We start from the raw sequence: 17,853 nt of genomic DNA, 5'->3' as shown, positions 1-17,853 counted from the left end.
TATTCATCTCCTACTACTGAATTACTGCCAAAAAGCTGCTGCTTACATTATGGAAAGGAACTTCAGTTCCCTCTACTAAATGTGGATTCAACAGGTAACAGATACATTACATTGAGAAAGAATCAAATGTGTCTTAACAGACAAACTACACAAGTTTGATACAATATGGCAGCCTTTCATCTTGTGGCTTCAGAAAAAGAACACATAGTAATAATTTTTCCTGATTGTAACTACGATTAGATGGAGAGTGTGTACCTTGGGAGAACGGGTCTTGGAGGAAGGGATAGAGTAGCGATCGCTTTAAGATAGGGGGTCATAGTTCCTGTTCATTCTGACTTTGTTTTTATGTTGATATTTACATTGTTATGTTCATTGTTGTATATCAGAAATGGGCATTATATATTTGTTTACTGTATTGTTTTACACTTCAAGGCCCAATAAAAAAAATAATGCGGAAAAAAGGGTTACTTGTGCAATTATCTTAAGTTCACAGTTTTAATGTTCCATAAAAAGACACACACTTACAAGCTCACTACAAGAAAAAAAAGCTGATAGGAAAGCTTCCATAAGCACATGAAAATATTGTTGCGTGAGGCCATATTACTTGATTGTATATATTACCTGCTAATCTATCATGACCCCATGATCAAATAATGGCTGAAAACAGTATGCAATGCAATATCTTTGAGAAGATAGATATAGATAGATATATATGTTGTGGCTTAGTTTTTACACAGGGGCCTGTATTTTTAATATCATCAATTTAAACTGTGAGTAGTTATTTTCCATAAGATCCAGAACCCTGCTGTTCGGTACATATACATATACACAGTATGCATGGGGTTGTAGCTCCTCTTGATATTGGTCCACTATAATTAAAATGCTACACAGTCTCATCTATTCCATGACAACTACCATCAGCGTTTCTGAAGTTTAATTAAACGCAACCTGTTTACAACAACACAAGTGACCTGTGACTGAATGTCACTCCACGGATCATGTCGGCAGTGTTTTGGTGCTGCTGTCACCTTGAGTCTAATGTAACCACAGCTCCAGCATGTGTGATGACGACGCAAAAAAACAACAAAAAATAACAGCGTGACACTTTTGATCAGGGACTTAATTATTAATGTCAAGTTCATAATGTTAAAACGCTTGTGAGCAACTACAAGAAATTACTTTAATGGATTAGTCTGCAGTGATATTTAAAACTGTAGTAATAGTCTAAATGGCCATGGTCGTTGTGTATGTGAGGGACTGTGTATGTGTTGTTCCAATCTAAATATGTCTAAGCTCTCATTGTATGAGGGTTTTTTTAAGGGGGCAACAAATAAGTCATTTTATTGTAAATCATATATATTCTTTAGTGTTACAGTCAGGATAGTTTTGAGTTTATGTTAGATCGGGTCTGGTGTATGTGGAAATCAAAATGGGTTAGGGTTTCTTATTCATGAAACCTTTAGTCGTGGAAGCCCTCTTTGTGTGACACTGGGGATTGGCTCAAGCGTGTAACTTGATGCAAAATACTCATAGAGAAAATACTCAAAGGAGTATTTTCCTGGGAATCTATTAATTTGCCAATAAAAATAATAATAACTTGTTTTTGAAATGGTACCAACTCAGATTTTCTTTTTTGTTTTAGTTCACACAATCTGTTCAGATGATTTAGATGTCAAATCTACCTTATGCTCGACCACTTGCTGGCTCCTCCGCCCTTCCTCTCTCATCAGCGGCAAGTATCTGGGCCATGTTTTGGCACCTGTGGGAGAGTTATCTCTCCCTCAACACCCGAGCCATGTGTGCGGGCATTTTTTTTTCTGCAGTGGCCTTGTCATCTCTAGCATCCTGTGAGTACCTCTACCTGGTTTGGGATATATTGGTGGAAGCGAAGGCCAGCAAGCCACATCATCTTTACCTGTCACTTGCACTGCAGTTGACTGCTCATTGACAGGTTTTTCTCAGGAGGTAGTGTCACTGCAGCATAGTCATGGGAGAGAGGTGGGAGAGATCCCTTTATAAGAGCAGATTTCATTGAAAGTACATATACTGTATGTACTTGTATGGTCTTGAACAAGCAATTTATTTTCGGGACAAATCCAATTAACTTATATTTTCACTCCAATTTTGTCTTATTCGAGAACTTAAAATAGGTCTTGCATTACAATAAAACTAAGAATATCTCATCAGCTGGAATGACCAAGCAGAATTTTAGTAGGAGTCAGAAATATGAACCAGTTTGAACAAAATCACTGGCTTTTTCAGTAATCCTTCATCAGTTTTTGTAGCTTTTCAGAAAGTAAATCCTGGATGACTTCCTAAGCACATGATGCGTTGTCTTTGAGTAGCAAATTCAAATATTTTTTTTCATTGACTGCATATGAATGCAATGCTTGGATATTGTTCAATGGTAATGGTTGGAAACTCCTCTGATACGGTTTATGGGTTGTTACCAATGCCTCACTCCAGCATCAAAGTGCATAATTTATGCAAATCATGAGTTGAATTTAATTACTGTAGGCGCTCATCACCATAAATTAACCCATTTGTACTTAAAGAATAACAAAGAATATATAAATAGATATAGATATATATATATAGTTCTTTTTTATTTCATTGTATTTATTTAAAAAAAAATCTATATCACAAATAAGAAGGCCTCCTTCCTGTGCCTCCTGTCATTAAAAAACAAACAAAAAAACTCTGGATATATGTCTGACATTCACATGCGTGACATTTATTTTCTCAACAAAAAATTATAATAATAAATCAATGTGGGATTCGAGACTTTTGCCAAAGGTCAGCCTCAACCACATAGATATTAATACCTAGCTGATGACAGGCTTGAAGAGATGCATGGTGGTGTTGTGGTTAACACTCTTGTCTGACAACAGGGATATTTCACATTCAATTTCAGGCATGTTCTGCTGGGGCTACAGGTTTTCTCCAGGTACGCCAATATCGCCCAACAGTCTGTAAAGGTTTCAGGTTAATTGTCTATAAATTGAGGTTAATTGTCTATAAATTGTCTATATGTCTATATGCTGGTGTGAGTGTGTATGTGTGTATCTCTGTGTAATGTATTGAACTTGTGAACTGTCCACAGTGTACTGGACCCTGCCTTCGCCCAGTCATATGGGATCAGCTCCAAATCACAATGAACAAAAGTTGAATGAAGCACAATAGAGGATGAATGAATAGATGGAGGGATGGATGGGTTTTGTTTAATTGTACATTCACACTGTATTTTATTGACTTGAATTCCTTCAAAAATCTAGGCTTTTGTGGAGTGCTTATCCATCAATTAGATATTTGCCAAATGACAATGAACCTCCAAAAAGAGGAAAATGATCTAGTGCCTTGCCCTATAAATCAATATTTATGCAGCCATTTACCTCCGTGAATAAGAAATATGCAAAACACTGGAAATAGTTTTTGCCAGCAAAGTAATTTACAACACACAAAGTGATTTATTGTTGGAAATAGTTTGATTCATGTCGTTTTTTTAAACGTGAAAAGAAAGTGCAAAGTGCCGTAGCCTTTTAACACATGTGCTGCTGTTATTATTGCAAGAGGATTTTCCTCAGATGCTGTGACAGGAAAACCTTTGTTTTGTTTTGTTTTTGGTGAATAAAACAAGTTTGGTTCATTCAACACTGGTGTCAGTCCACATTTTCTGTAATAATTGAATGTTATGTTTAATAGAATCACAGTTTCTATCTAAATCACAGAGAATTGCACAGTTTGCTGGAGCCTTCAGCCTTTGGGGCAGGGGTGGCACCTGCACAACGATGTTGCTTCATAAAGTGAGAGTCAAATACAAAGCAAAATGGGACTGTATGGCGTTAAGAAGTTATGCTTCATGTATTTTATAATTTGTTATCCTTCCATCTATTAGCGTCTAGTGACAGGCTGATGATGTTGTACAGGGCAATCTCCTCTCCAGGCACACAGGAAAAAGAGTGCTTGACAAAGACCATCTGGCGTCTTATCATTATTCAGAGCAACACCCAAACCCTCAGGACAGAGTCTGCCTGTCATGTTGCACTGAGTGATGTGAAGTCCTATGACAAAACTACGCTACAGATGAAAGCACTTTTAGCCATCGTACAAGAAACCATGATTCTGATTCAAATTTAATGGCGATAGACTCAGGATGCATCTTCATACATTCAATCTACATTCATCTATCACATTCCCCAACTGTTGACCATATCTGAAAACACGCTGACCCCAAAACTAGAAGAGCAGTCCTTATCCAACTCTTGTTCAACATACAGATAGGCACTTTCTATATGTAGTTATATTGTATACATGTTCTCTTGTTCTCTATCTCTGTAAGAGTAGGCAGAAAGTTTTCCTGATTTTTTTTTTTCTGGTAGTTTTATTATCCCTAGTATTTAGCATTTTAAATTTCAAAAATATTTGATGCATGGCAACAGAACCCGCGTACGGTCTTAACCCATTTACATACATTTAGCATCTGTGCTTTGCATTCAAGCCTGAGAAAAATGCTTGTATTGTCATAGGCTCACAGTCAACAGACTCACAAACAAGCATCTGAGAGCCCAAAATGAAAATAAAAGTTTTAAGGTTCTAAGGTTGAATGTCCCCATCTATATCCACTGTCGTCTCAAAGGAAACCTGTGCAATGATTTTCAAATGCTGATCTCATTAGAAGGAAAGTTTGTTGTGTGCTTATTGACAAACTTCTCTGTAGGTTTGTTTTTGATTACACATCGGCTGATGCGCCCACGTATTAAAACCAAACCTTCTCTTGCCTATGTATGTCATTAAAATTCCCATTGAGGGCAGTTCCATAAAGAAGTGGATTAATATCAAAACCAGGGGAAAACCCATCGGTTCAATTACACTAACTCTGAGAAAGGTAGTCGTGAATGACAGATTAAGGCATAATCAATGGTCTCCTTTCTGTCTCCTTTTTACACAGACAGGTTAATGGTGTTTGGAGGGAGACTTTAGTATTAGCCTCCTCGTTAAAGACTGACCTGCACTGATTTATCTGGCTTGTGAGTGAGGTTGACAAGGCAGTAAGATTAAGAAAGGGATTAATGATTCGGTCAATGGGATTTCGAAATGGGGACGAATCTGAGCTCAACTACCGAGAGCTGAGTTTCAAAATGTGAAGAACTCTTTACTTCACTAAATTATACTGTGCTGAACTATGCTATCCAATGTTATGCCATGTTGTGCTATGCTATCCTGGACTCAACTCAACACTAAAATGTATCCAACTTAAGCCCCATTTGCATTTTCACATGAAAACAGAAAACTTTTGTTGTGATTTTGGCGTCTGTTTAGACGAACAAACACAAACAGTGCTTGGAGCCACAAAACATTTTGATAATGAAAGTTTTCAATTAAATTGAAAGAAGGGGAAATGTTTTAAACTCCAATCTTTCTTGAGGACAATGTGATGGAGTTCTAAGAAAAAAAATGTTTTAAACCACTATGATATACTACACTATGCAATGCTGTGTTTCGCAGCTGTTCCTAACAGTTTAAAAATATTTTTTCATTATGTATTTTGCATATTTTTACTTTTACTAACCTGGGTTACTTCATCATTTCCTTCATTTTGTGTCACTTAGTAAAAAACAGCGTTATAATGAAAATAAAAACCAAATAAAAAAGTATCTCCCCAAAAAAATGAATCACTAAAACATATTTACATGCATCGATATACAATTAAATTGCATGTCTCTACACAACTTGCACTTTATTTATAGTAGTTACATAATTTTCCATGTCCATGTGCATTACATATTTAATTCTTTTTCAAAATGGAACAAAGCGCAATGAGAAAAGGATGATGGGTCACATATTTCACACGATATTTACACACAGAAAATCAATGAAAAGTCCTATATTTTGATACAGAGACAAGAAAAAGACATGATTGCACTTCATCAGGACAGGGGTAATCATGCTATCAGTACTTGGTGTGGGTGGCATTTTGCAGAAAAGATCGGGGAATGTACCAAAGATACCATCTATGAAAGTGAGGGAATGAGACACACTATAGCAGGGAAGTCACCTCACCTCACACACCCTCAATCTTGAAGACTCATTGATAGATAGTATAACAATGGCGTACAGAAACCCTCAGAAAAGTATTACTGTTTTTCTTAAGTCCTAATCGGTCACTTTGACTTGATGCATGATTATGAAGACTACACAGTGCTACTGTTATTGCTGCAGGACTTAAAGGGACTTTTATCTACTTTATAGTTTTAGAATAAGGGATACACTGGATAATTAATGAGAGGATAACAGAAAATGTTTAGATCTTACTTATTTTATCTGATGTGGGCACTTTCTGAGATATTCTATCAGGTGAACATTTACCAAGATGAAAAATGGATGAAATTGAGAGAGAAAAATATTTTTGTGATGGAGACATGTGACACGTGACCCAGACTACACACTCATCTGAAGCCAAACATGTTGGAAACCAGTACTTTTCATGTTTAACTATGTAATGGTGGATGTTTTAAGCTTGTTCTAGTCATCAGTGTCAAGTGAACATTTGAAAAGGGACTGAAGTTATTGAATGAATGCACTGAACTTATTTTTATTTCCAGCACTGAAGAGGAAGTAGATAAAAGTACATCATACCACAAATGAAAATTTTGCAGATTGGGCATTTCTCTATAATGGGCGGTTCAATTTGATAAACTCCATGGAGCATTTTATTGTCACGCAGCTCATTGTTTTGGCTTTATGGTTCGCAACTTTACTGTTCATTCCCACCGCTCTCATCACCCTCATTTCCAATTGCTGCTGGCAGCTGTTCCTCAGCCAAAAACTCCCTGTATGCTACCTGCCCACTGCCAGCAGACCGATTAAGCCAGTAATGAATATAAACAAGTACATCTATCTATCTATCCATCCATCCATCCATCCATCCATCCATCCATCCATCCATCCATCCATCCATCCATCCATCCATCCATCCATCCATCCATCTATCTATCTATCTATCTATCTATCTATCTATCTATCTATCTATCTATCTATCTATCTATCTATCTATCTATCTATCTATCTATCTATCTATCTATCTATCTATCTATCTATCTATCTATCTATCTATCTACAGTATCAATCCTTCAATGTGTCCTTTTTTGTGTTTATCATGAGTTACGTGAAGTACAAAATACTCACACCAGGAAATAAACGAGACTCAATTAGGTATCACCACCTACAATTCCATACATTTTTAAAAAGCGCTTCCACAGTAGGTTGAACTTGGCACCTACCACTTCAACCTTTTAACCTTTTGCACTCAATTGAAGTTCAGATTTTTTTTGCCCTGCTGGTGTCTTTGCTCTTGAGCAGTGAGATGTTGTCATGAAATTTTGTAATGTGCTCTCTGTGGTCCAGAACCGAGCGTGTGGATGCCTTTAAACCTGGCCAGGGGGATAAAAAGATGCATGATTCCCTTGTGATGACAATTATCAGCAAGAGGTGGAGATTTCTAATTTCATCCAGGAAAATCCATGCCCGGAACAGCTTTTTTGATGCAGGAAAAGAAAGTCTCCAGTCTGATATCACAGGTTCTGTGTGAAGCCCTTATAACTGCTGATGCTGAAGTACACTTGTCCACAATGGAAGTAACCGGGTGGGAACCATATCAGGAGAAAGATTATTGAAATCAATTTACTATTTACTAGTAATTATATGTTCACTAAATTAGGTTAAAAGTTTAAAAAAAGCAAAAGTTTAGTTTTTCAGACGTGTCACATTGGACTCATTTATACATGGCTGCTAGCAGCTGGAAAATAAAAACTATGGATATTCTCAATGTGCACTATATGAGTGTATGGGAGTTAGTAACAGAGCTCAAACAGAAAATTAACAGTTATGCTTTCCATGTATCTGTAGCCAAATATTGATGATAATGTTTGTATAATGCTCAATGTTTAGATAGGTTAATTGCTTTAAAGTGTATTTAAAGTGACAGCTCAATAGGATGAAAATATGGCCGTGGTTACGTGCCATCCTCTTTGCTCCGCGAAAAAAACTGTTTGTGCAAATTTATAGTCCACTTAATTCTCTCCTCATCATATAGCTGCTACCTTTCTGATTTGGACTGTGAAAGTCCTGTTTGCTAAAAAAGAAAAAAAGAAAAAAACGGCTGCCTGTTGCCACTGATGGCTGCGAGCGATTAGACCGAAGCGTGTAGTAAATCTGCTGTCAAAACCCGAACAATGAGCCAAGTTTGGAAGTATTTCTTTGTACCTTCATGACTGCGAGGTCTTCCAATGCTGTCATACATCTTAAAGTTAAAATGGTCATTAGCAGAGCCGCTATGAACCATTAACCAATCTTTTTTTTTTCTTTTTCAGACGAAAAATGATAAGTGCAGCTCATCGCCAGCTGTATAGCAGGCAAAAGCAGTTTCTCTCTGAGCTGGAGGCCCGAAAAGAAAAAAAAAAAATCAACTCTTAAGAGACCAAGATGACACTCAAAAACCTTTCAAGCCTTTACAATAGTTCGGTTTGTTAAAATAGTGCAATAACAACCGAGTCTCACTCAAAATTTTGTAATACCGGCATTTGGCCACCGTGCAAAAAAGCACTGTGGGTCCCTGAGTAAGAACCTCAGCCCCCACCACGCCCTCCCCAAGCTCTGCTCTGTATGGCTGCCTACCAATGGCTCAATTCAGTACCAAAATTTCCACCACCGGGGATTAATATAGTACAATAAAAAAAGAAAGTAAACACAAACATACATAGATATAATTAATGATCTTTATGGGAAGACATGGGAAACATACTATAATTAAGTTGGAAGACAAAAAAGACTGCTAAAATCTTAATTCAACTTCTTAAACTACTACTATTTTGAAGTAAGCACTAAGTTCCCCAATATGAATACAGGGGTTCTATCATTGGCAATGACCCATATTGCACTTGCACCATAGTTTTGCGTCAGAATTATTATTTCTTTTTTAATGGATCTGTCTGAACTTCACATATACTATGAATTCCATTTCAACTTCAATTTTCAAAGAAACCTTTGTTTTCGAAACAGAAATGGGAAGCCTGTGCCTTTGTTGAATTTTGACATCTGCAGCTTCAGGATGATAAATGTGACTGTGAGCTGCTTGGATGCTTTCATTCTAACTCTGAATCATCATCTGAAGAGGTGATAAAACATTTTAAGAATGTGTGAAGTACAAAGTCCAGATATTTGGCTTCAAATGTCACGAGTAAAAGTAAAAACTAGTCAGAAAAATAAGAACTCAAGTAAGATTATTTAATTAAAATAAACCTGCACTGAGCCATTTTGTATGATTTGCATCACCCTACTATGAAACTACTTTTTTAACCATCTTTAATATACATGTTTTGGAGATGTGCTTTCTTGCTTGAATATCGTACAGGTGAACTGGAGTCAGCATAAAAGTAAAACGTTTGTTTAACACGGCAACGTTTTGAAAAAGATGTCTCATTCCTGCCATTTACACGGAAATCGCAGAAGTGCTGAAAATGATCATCATGCCACGCCACAAGGTCTGGCTCTTAGTTATTTTAGTAATGAAACCATGCACACATACACAGAGAAAATTACATTAACAAAATTATGTTACATTTGTATGAGCAAACAACTGATTTGGATTGCTATTACGAGCTCCCAGCCAATATCCCAGAAGAATTTTTATTGGGCTTAATTCCACTCTGGAGGCTGCCAAATTTCCATGCCTATAAATGAATTTGGTGTCTGTAAATAACCCTAAGGTGTATGGATTGTCTGTTTTACTGTGTTAAACTTGTGATGGTGACCCATCCAAGGTATACACTGCCTTTTTCCATTGCGGTTGGAAGCGTCTTCAGCCCTCGAGCAAAATTGATGATGGATGAGCGAATGGATGGCACTTTTGGTAAAAATCGTATTTATTTTTATAATGACGCATAGTTTCTCACTTTCTGTATCTGCTCTGTTGACTTTGCATCGCCATCAGTCAAATCCAGGATTTTATTGATTTTACTATTATTACTTATCTGCTCATTTTTGTTCGTTTGCATCTTTTCTGTCATGGTTTTTAAGCTGTGGTTTCATATGTTTGGAATCTTTTAAGGTCACCTCTTCAGAACAGTAGCTGAGCACATGAAATATGTCATGCTCCAAATGTCCGGCCTCACCTGTCTTGGGTAGCTCAGCCGATGTTCCTGATTCATGCAAGTAAGTGTGGAACAAAGGGTTGCCCTGTCCTCAACCCCTGGTGTCGTGAATGATAGATGTTTTAACAGAAGGGGCGAAGTTCAGTTTTGAAGCAGGTCACTCAACAAGTACTACTTTTATCTTCACATGGTCTGGCTTTTCATCTTTTTTTTCCTCTTTTTGAGTCATCCTCCAAGCAAAATGTTTGACTGTCCTGAATGTATTCCGTTAGCTCGCTCTCACACTCTCTAACCTTCAATCTTCCTCTTGTTCACAAAGGCACAGAGGCTGACACACTTACAGTAAGCAAAAGCTCTACAAACTACAAGTCAAGTCCCAAAAAAGTTTGTCCCGGAAGCTTGATTTTTCACACTGCAGAGGCAAGACCCAGTAGGTTATATTTGATGTGTATGATGATCCTTTCATACATGTTACTTATTTAGTTGAGAAGGATGTCATCCAAGAAACCTACAATATGAATCTATACTTGTAAAATGTTCGTAGAACTGTGATAATAATATTACTCACCAACTTATCAAAATGCTTGTTTGGATGTCAATCTGGTAGAATAGTTTCAAATACATACAGTGTGTCATTGTGTATTCAGTGGCCGAGGTAGATCTGAGGGCCGATCTAGGCCCGATCTGATGTCTGATTGCCGAACTACCTGACCAGCAAGCAGAAGTGTGGTCGTCTACAGATCAGGCTGTGAGCAGTATGAAGGCTCCTCAGAGGTGTGCTATTTCCCCTTGTGACTTGAGACATTTCATCTCAAAGAGATCTCGGATAGCAGTGCTCTTGTTGAGTTTGTATTCATGAGAGAGGCGCAAAACACTTACATGGGAATCATCTGTGCAAGCTGGTGTATCTGTATCTGACTTTAGCTTGAAGAAAAGGCTGCTCTCGCTCATGACGCCATCCAGAATATCAACAATGAGGTGCTGAACACCTCAAAGAACCTGGATGTTCTTCCATGGGAGTGGTGGCCTTGAGGTTGAAGAAGCCACATTGTTTCTGGAAGTAAGTTTGAATCCCACAGCTTACAGATGGCCCTTAAGGAAGGTGTTTGACCTCTAACTGCTCTGTGGGTGCTGTTTCCTAGGGATGGTTGAAATTCAATGACAAAATTTCGCTGCACATTAAGTCTATATGTGACAAACAAAGCTGTCATGCATCTTCTGCAATCCATAATTTGCATGGTTTCAGCCCCATCAACCCTTTCCATGTATCAAAGGGTCCTTTGGAAAGACACTGAATATATTCTCAATGAGCTTACAGGAAAATCTTCATTGGTGCAACCCAAATATATATTTATGCATTATCCTTATTGGGACTTTTATGGTTCGCTCAAAATATGAAAAAGGATTAACGTTACAGTCAGGCCATTACACCTGAGTTCAGGCTTGTCTCCATGTCGACATGAATTAGATGCATTTCAGTGGAATGTCCATAAAAGAAATGTGCATGATTTTGCATTTCTTTCTTTGTGGACCTAATTGAGGTTTGTGTTCATGTGTGTGTGTTACAGAGACTGTTGTAAATTTGATTGATCGTGTGAAGTATAGTGACCAAGGAAATAGCAATATGGTGCAATACCCCCTCACAGCTCACCCAGCTGTCTTATGGGCACTGCACATTTTCTGTCACATCCTACTCCACCATTCCCTGCACCTTAAGCTATCATTTGTACCATTTACTTCAAACACTACAACCCTCTCAGATGATTTACTATCTCTCTTTTTTTTTTGCATAGGCTCTCTGGCATAAAGAGCATTCATTAGGGTTGCAGTGATTATCTTGATGAACAAAGTGTGGCGTCAGTGCTGTTTTCAACCTGTCACATAGTACAGCAGCCATAAAGTCACATGGTGCTCTTCAGAGAGGAATTACAATTGCTGCAAGGACATTATGAAAGTTTCAGATGTCCAATGATTATCTGATAGAACACGTCCAGCAGCCTCTCACGAAAACCAAGCAAGTGCATCAGCCCGTCCTTGAAGTCTTATGATACCATTCTAATTAGGAATACACAATAGAGATATTGATCAAGTTTTATCACTTCCCTCATCTGTTCATAGAGAGTGGATTGTACAAAAACTAATCTGCTCTCCACATAAACATTTGTGCAGTTATTTTATATTGATCTACGTCAGCAATTGAAAAAAAGCAGTTTCTAAATATGAGAAATTAGAGAAAAAGAGAGAAATTAAAATGCAGCATTTTCTGTATTTGTATTCAAGTTTGAAAGAGTGAACACATTTTGTATGTACATTTTGAAAATATAATAAAATCCAGGATTCAAAAGAATGTACAACTTGGCAAATGGTGTGCAATATTAGGGTGAGTTTTTGGTATAGGTTTTAAAATCTATTTGTTTCATGGGATTTGCCGTAACTGTTGGTGATATGAGTTCATCACGGTGCATGGGAGCTACAAAATTTAACGCAATACATATAACAGAAGATATCGTTGGCTGCATGCAACTGTGTGTGATTTCATTATAAAACCAAACAACAGTCCCCTCTATTGGTCCTACATGAAAACAATATAATTTTCAACATTTCTGCCATTTTCCTTTTCAATAATTTGTCATGTAAGCTCAAAATTGTAAGAAACAAAAATGCAGAAATTATGCATTTTCACTTTGAATCCTGTCGTGGAAATTGGGCATTAATGAAGTCTAGAATGGCAGGGACGATAATGGGTTTCGACATGAGCATTTATACTATGACCGATATTGTTTGACACATTTTAGCTGAGTTTCACAAAAACTAAATCATCATTAAGACTTATTGCAATAGGACGCCAGGGCTTTGAAGTAGTTAATTTCCATCAGCTACACAATGAAACATCAATCATATGGTTCGTAACTTTTCAGACAAATTTAATTTTCAAATGTATTAACTAAAAACACACAGTCGAATGAAAAATTATAGTGCATTAGTATTACTGAATGCACAATCACGACTGCAGAGAGTTGATTCAATGTTAATGAATGCCACTCAATGAGTAAGCTGCACTTGTGTCTGACTGTAAAACATTATCAATCGATGCCATCCACTCTTTAAAAAAAGGGGGAGGTAGGTTCATCTTCACTGCAGAGCAGCAAGGTCGTTTGCATGCTTCCAGCAGATGTGAGAACCTTCCAGTTTGAGTTGTATGCTATTGTTGTATAGAAGGCAGCTTTATGGAGAACATGAAATGGGTGGAAAGAGGTTATTTGTCCCTATCCTGTACTCTGCATTTTTGTCAACATAACTCTTTTTCTTTCTTCCTCTTAACAATTAGAATCATGTCCTTTTGGGTGTAATCTACATGTGACAATATCATAGAGCCTAAATACTTATTGTTATCAGGTCTGTAATGTTGCTAGGCAATACGCCCTTAAGGATGAATGTGACAGCCCATGTTGTATGTATTTCTTCCATCTCCCTCAGGTCAGAAAAGAATGTGACCTATATTGTCAAACAAAAATGAACCACCAGTGGCGCCGCCAGAATTCAATTTCATAGTACGCATGCGGACGAGTTCTCTGTTAACTCAGTTCTGTGGACGAGCTCTCCATTAACCCCCCCACCATGGAGTGGGTGTTCCCGAAGAGCTCATCCACAGAACTGAATTCAGGGATAACTCGTCCGCAGGACTGCAACCTTGACCGCAGGGGTGGGGCGTACAGAAAGACCAACCCATGCTTTAACTTTTTTATTTCCACAACTTCAAAAAAAATTGTATGCATATGATTGTACAGGATTCATGTTGTATGAAAATTTAAAAAAGAAAGATACACATATATCTGTGAATAATCAGATGAGAAAAAAAACAAATAAACTGTACCTATAGCTTATCAATATTGATGAGCACAAATCAAGTGTTTTACTCGGGTGTCAAGCTATAAAAGTCACAGGGAGGAAGTGAAGAGAGTGAGCATGTCACGGCAGCCCGCTTTGCCTGTACAAATGCTCTTGATGTTCCTGTCCCTCTTGAGACTTATACACTCCACCTCCACTCCTAATGAGAGTGCTAATCATCCAATGCACTGGACCAGTCAGACAATACTTTATCTGTCCTTGGGGTACAGACGTGAAAATAATGATTCATTAAGTCCGACGAAGAAGGCAGTGTGATTAAATCAATGTTTTTATTCGAGCACCCTCCATCTGAACCCTCTTGTCATTTGGTTGTGTTCTGCTGTCCTAATCTCTATAAATCTGTATATTAGTTCAAAAATCTGTAAACAAATGATATTTACTTTGCCTATGGTGGCACTGAAATTGAAAAACCCGCCACTATATTGTCACACAATGTCATTGGAGTATTTATACAAAAGTCTGTGTTAATGTGTTGTCAGGGCTATATCTAAAAAATATATTATCATTATTACAGCTGCTGCAATACATGGCAGCTTATTTCCAAAACGGAACTGTGGCACAGCCAGAGTACGGCCAGATTTTGAATGAAAGGAGAACAACTTGTTCTTAACCAGACTGCATCAGCAACTGTTTTAACAAGTGTTTTTGCAGAGGTGATGGTGTAATAAAAAGCTTAACAGACAGCCAAATGACAGTAGCTGCTTCTTATTAACCTATTAAATTCTTATCTCCATCGCCTGCTCGGCTAGGAGTGGGCCATTATGGAGGCAATGGAAGCTAAGAAATGGCATTTTCAGGGACTGCATTGCTTTATGGCAGGGATGCCAATCAGTGTTGCATAGTACACTGTGGTGGTAGGAGAAAATAAAAATAAAAATATTTGCTACTATCACTATCCTGTCTATTGAATTGTAGTGATAATATACATACATATCATAGATCATATGTATTGATTTTCAAGTTGCACTGACAGTGGAATTCAAATAAAAATGCTGGACCGGCCTTGCAGTGTTGAGTCTGTTATTCTCCTAGTTAATGTATGTTTAGTTGTTTTCCCAGGCCCCAGATTCCAAACTGTCTGTAGATGTGATGGTTTATTGTCGCCATATGTTTGTCTTGTCTTGGGTCACCAACTTGTCCGCAACATAACATTGCTTTCACCTGCTTTTGTCCTGTGACCCTGAATTCATGAAAGCAGTTTCCATCATCCACCTGCTGGTTTTATTCTGCATTTTATTTATTGTCTTTATAGATTCCTGCTTTAAAAGGTTCATTTCAGCTTCTTTCTGCTGCAGTCCTTGACTTACGGTATCCCTGCTGACATTTCTATTTCTAATCATGATGTCCATTTCTAAATGTTACTATTGAGGTAATAGTTTCATGAGTATACTGAGAATTTGTTAGATGACCATTCTTTAAAAATACAAGAAGTGAATGTCAATGACACAGGAAGTAATGGTGTGCAATATGTTGTAGCAGTTTTAGGGGATGGTATTGTTCCATGTCTGATCTTGCAGAACAGCAGCTGAAACATGTAATTTCTTCAGTGTGTCAAAACAACAAAAAAAGTTTACTTTCGTTAAAATATTCTTCAATTTCTCCATCCTGATTGTTGTCACAACATCCACAGACCAAAGCCAAGTCTGAGTGTTAATGATGGATTTATCAACACAAAAATTGCGGTCTGGTACACTGGTGACTTGGACCAAAATGTGAAAACATAAAGGTTGAGAGTATTCATGGTTTTTCGAAAGATGATGTCAAACATTTTTTTTCCTGAGATTGGTTTGCACTGTATGTCAAATCGAAGTGTCACAGAGCTGTCTCATTTTTCTTCTCTTGATCTGTGGCATATGAGATACGAGAAAGAAAGAAAAAAAGCCTGTGAAAGAAAAACTGGCACACTATATTTCATGGATTATTAAACATGTTTTATTGCAGTTGCTGTTTGGAGATTGGAAGATGATTTAATGCCATCCATAGTACATATCTTATCTGTGTCATTACTGTAATATGGCATTTTAAAGAGCTTTTATCGAAGTGCTGCAGAAATGATAACAGGGAATGTAAAGTTGCTGTTTATATAAATGAGTGAGTTTCTAAGTGTTTTCTCACATATGGAGATGCCATAAGATGCATAAATGCAAGTTTACCATTTAGGAACATAAAAAAACAGGGAAAGATGGCAGCCCTCGGGATAAATGCATGGGTGAGTGACAATTTTCTATGAAGATGTGTATGTGAGACTGTCGCTCCCTGTGGTGGAATAACTTAGTAACTCAATGTGGAGCCGTCATTAGATGACACAAAGACGAGGATGCAGGAGGGACCCAGTTCACTCCATCACACCTTGGAAAAGCAAACAACTCTGACAGAGGCTTTCTCATGGCTGCTTCAGCGGGCTTTGAAGGGTATTTGGCAAAGAGTGACGCTCGAGCAACGAAATCAGGAAGCTAGATAGAAAACGCCTCCAGCTGCTTTTGAAGACACCGTGACTGATCGAGACTTGCGCACAATCGACCGGCAGCCTTTGAAATCAAACGCTACCTTATGAATGCAGGAAAGCTTAACTGTATGTGATAGGGCTCCACATCGTTTCTCATGTCACAAGCTTCTCAAGCCAACGCGCTAATCAAAGAGAACATCACTTACGCGGAGGGCCGGTTGTGTTTAGAGCTGCAAAGAAGCATTTGATCAAGAAGAAGTCAGCGGGGTAAATTTATCATTTTGACTGCCGTGCCTTCAACCCCTTGATGTTCGAGGTAAACTGAAGATTGTGCAGATATACTATATTAAAAAAAAGGTGAATGTGGCACTTTTGCCCTTGGCTCCCATCAAGGTTTGACTCACTGACTTTAATTGATTGTGACTGACTAACTGTAATTTATACCAAGAACAATTGGTCCATCTTCTCATACGTGTAATGCTTATTTTTTATTGACTCACATCAACTTTTATCAACTCATTTGAAGTAATTTTCTTTCTATGTCATTCTCTTAAACCCAGTCAGCAGTCCGATTCAGAGGCAACCTGTTGTAGGAATCTTTATTTAGCTCAAGGATGCCTGGAAGCTCTCCGAAAACAACTACAGTTTATTTATTTACACCTGAAATCATCCTTACATGAAGGAGTATCCTGCTTTTGAACATTGAGAATATTTTCACCATCTCGATGAGGCTGGACACAGAGACCCACTACTGCAGCATCAATGGGCGAGCCGAATAGGTGCATTGACGCTTGACTCTGAAAAGGGCAAAGATTTAAGGATCACCAGACGAAGCATTTACCACGACACACAATAAGAATTACAATTGTTTGCAGAGGGGTAAGTGTCATTTCTTCATGATACTTTTTTGTTCAATAACCACTGCTGCATTTGATCAAATTATAGTGTCAGATCAGAAAATAACTTGATTACGCTGATGAACTTTGCCATCAATCTAAGTTAATACATGTTCTTATAAATTCCTCACGATCAGCAAAAGAAATCCATTCATTTATCCTTCCACTGTTACAACACTTGGGTGCATTGAGATAAATAGTTGTTGGTGTTAATGTTCCAGTCAGGGGCCATTAAACTCCTGGAGAAGAAGTGGGTGCAACAGAATGGCATAATTAACAGAGCACCAGTTAAATCCCCAACACACATGAAAAAAATTTAAAAAATGAGACGGAAATATGCCCTTTATATTTGCTTTATTATGCAAATTTAAGATAGATGTTTGTAGTTTTTTTTTTTTCCTTCCTGCAATAGAAGCTGGAGTCCCATTGTTAATGCATTATTTACTAGGTCTCC

This window comes from Blennius ocellaris (genome assembly GCF_963422515.1).
Source record: "Blennius ocellaris genome assembly, chromosome: 15".
NCBI classification, from domain to species: domain Eukaryota; kingdom Metazoa; phylum Chordata; class Actinopteri; order Blenniiformes; family Blenniidae; genus Blennius; species Blennius ocellaris.
Note: the sequence above shows the minus strand (reverse complement) of the source record.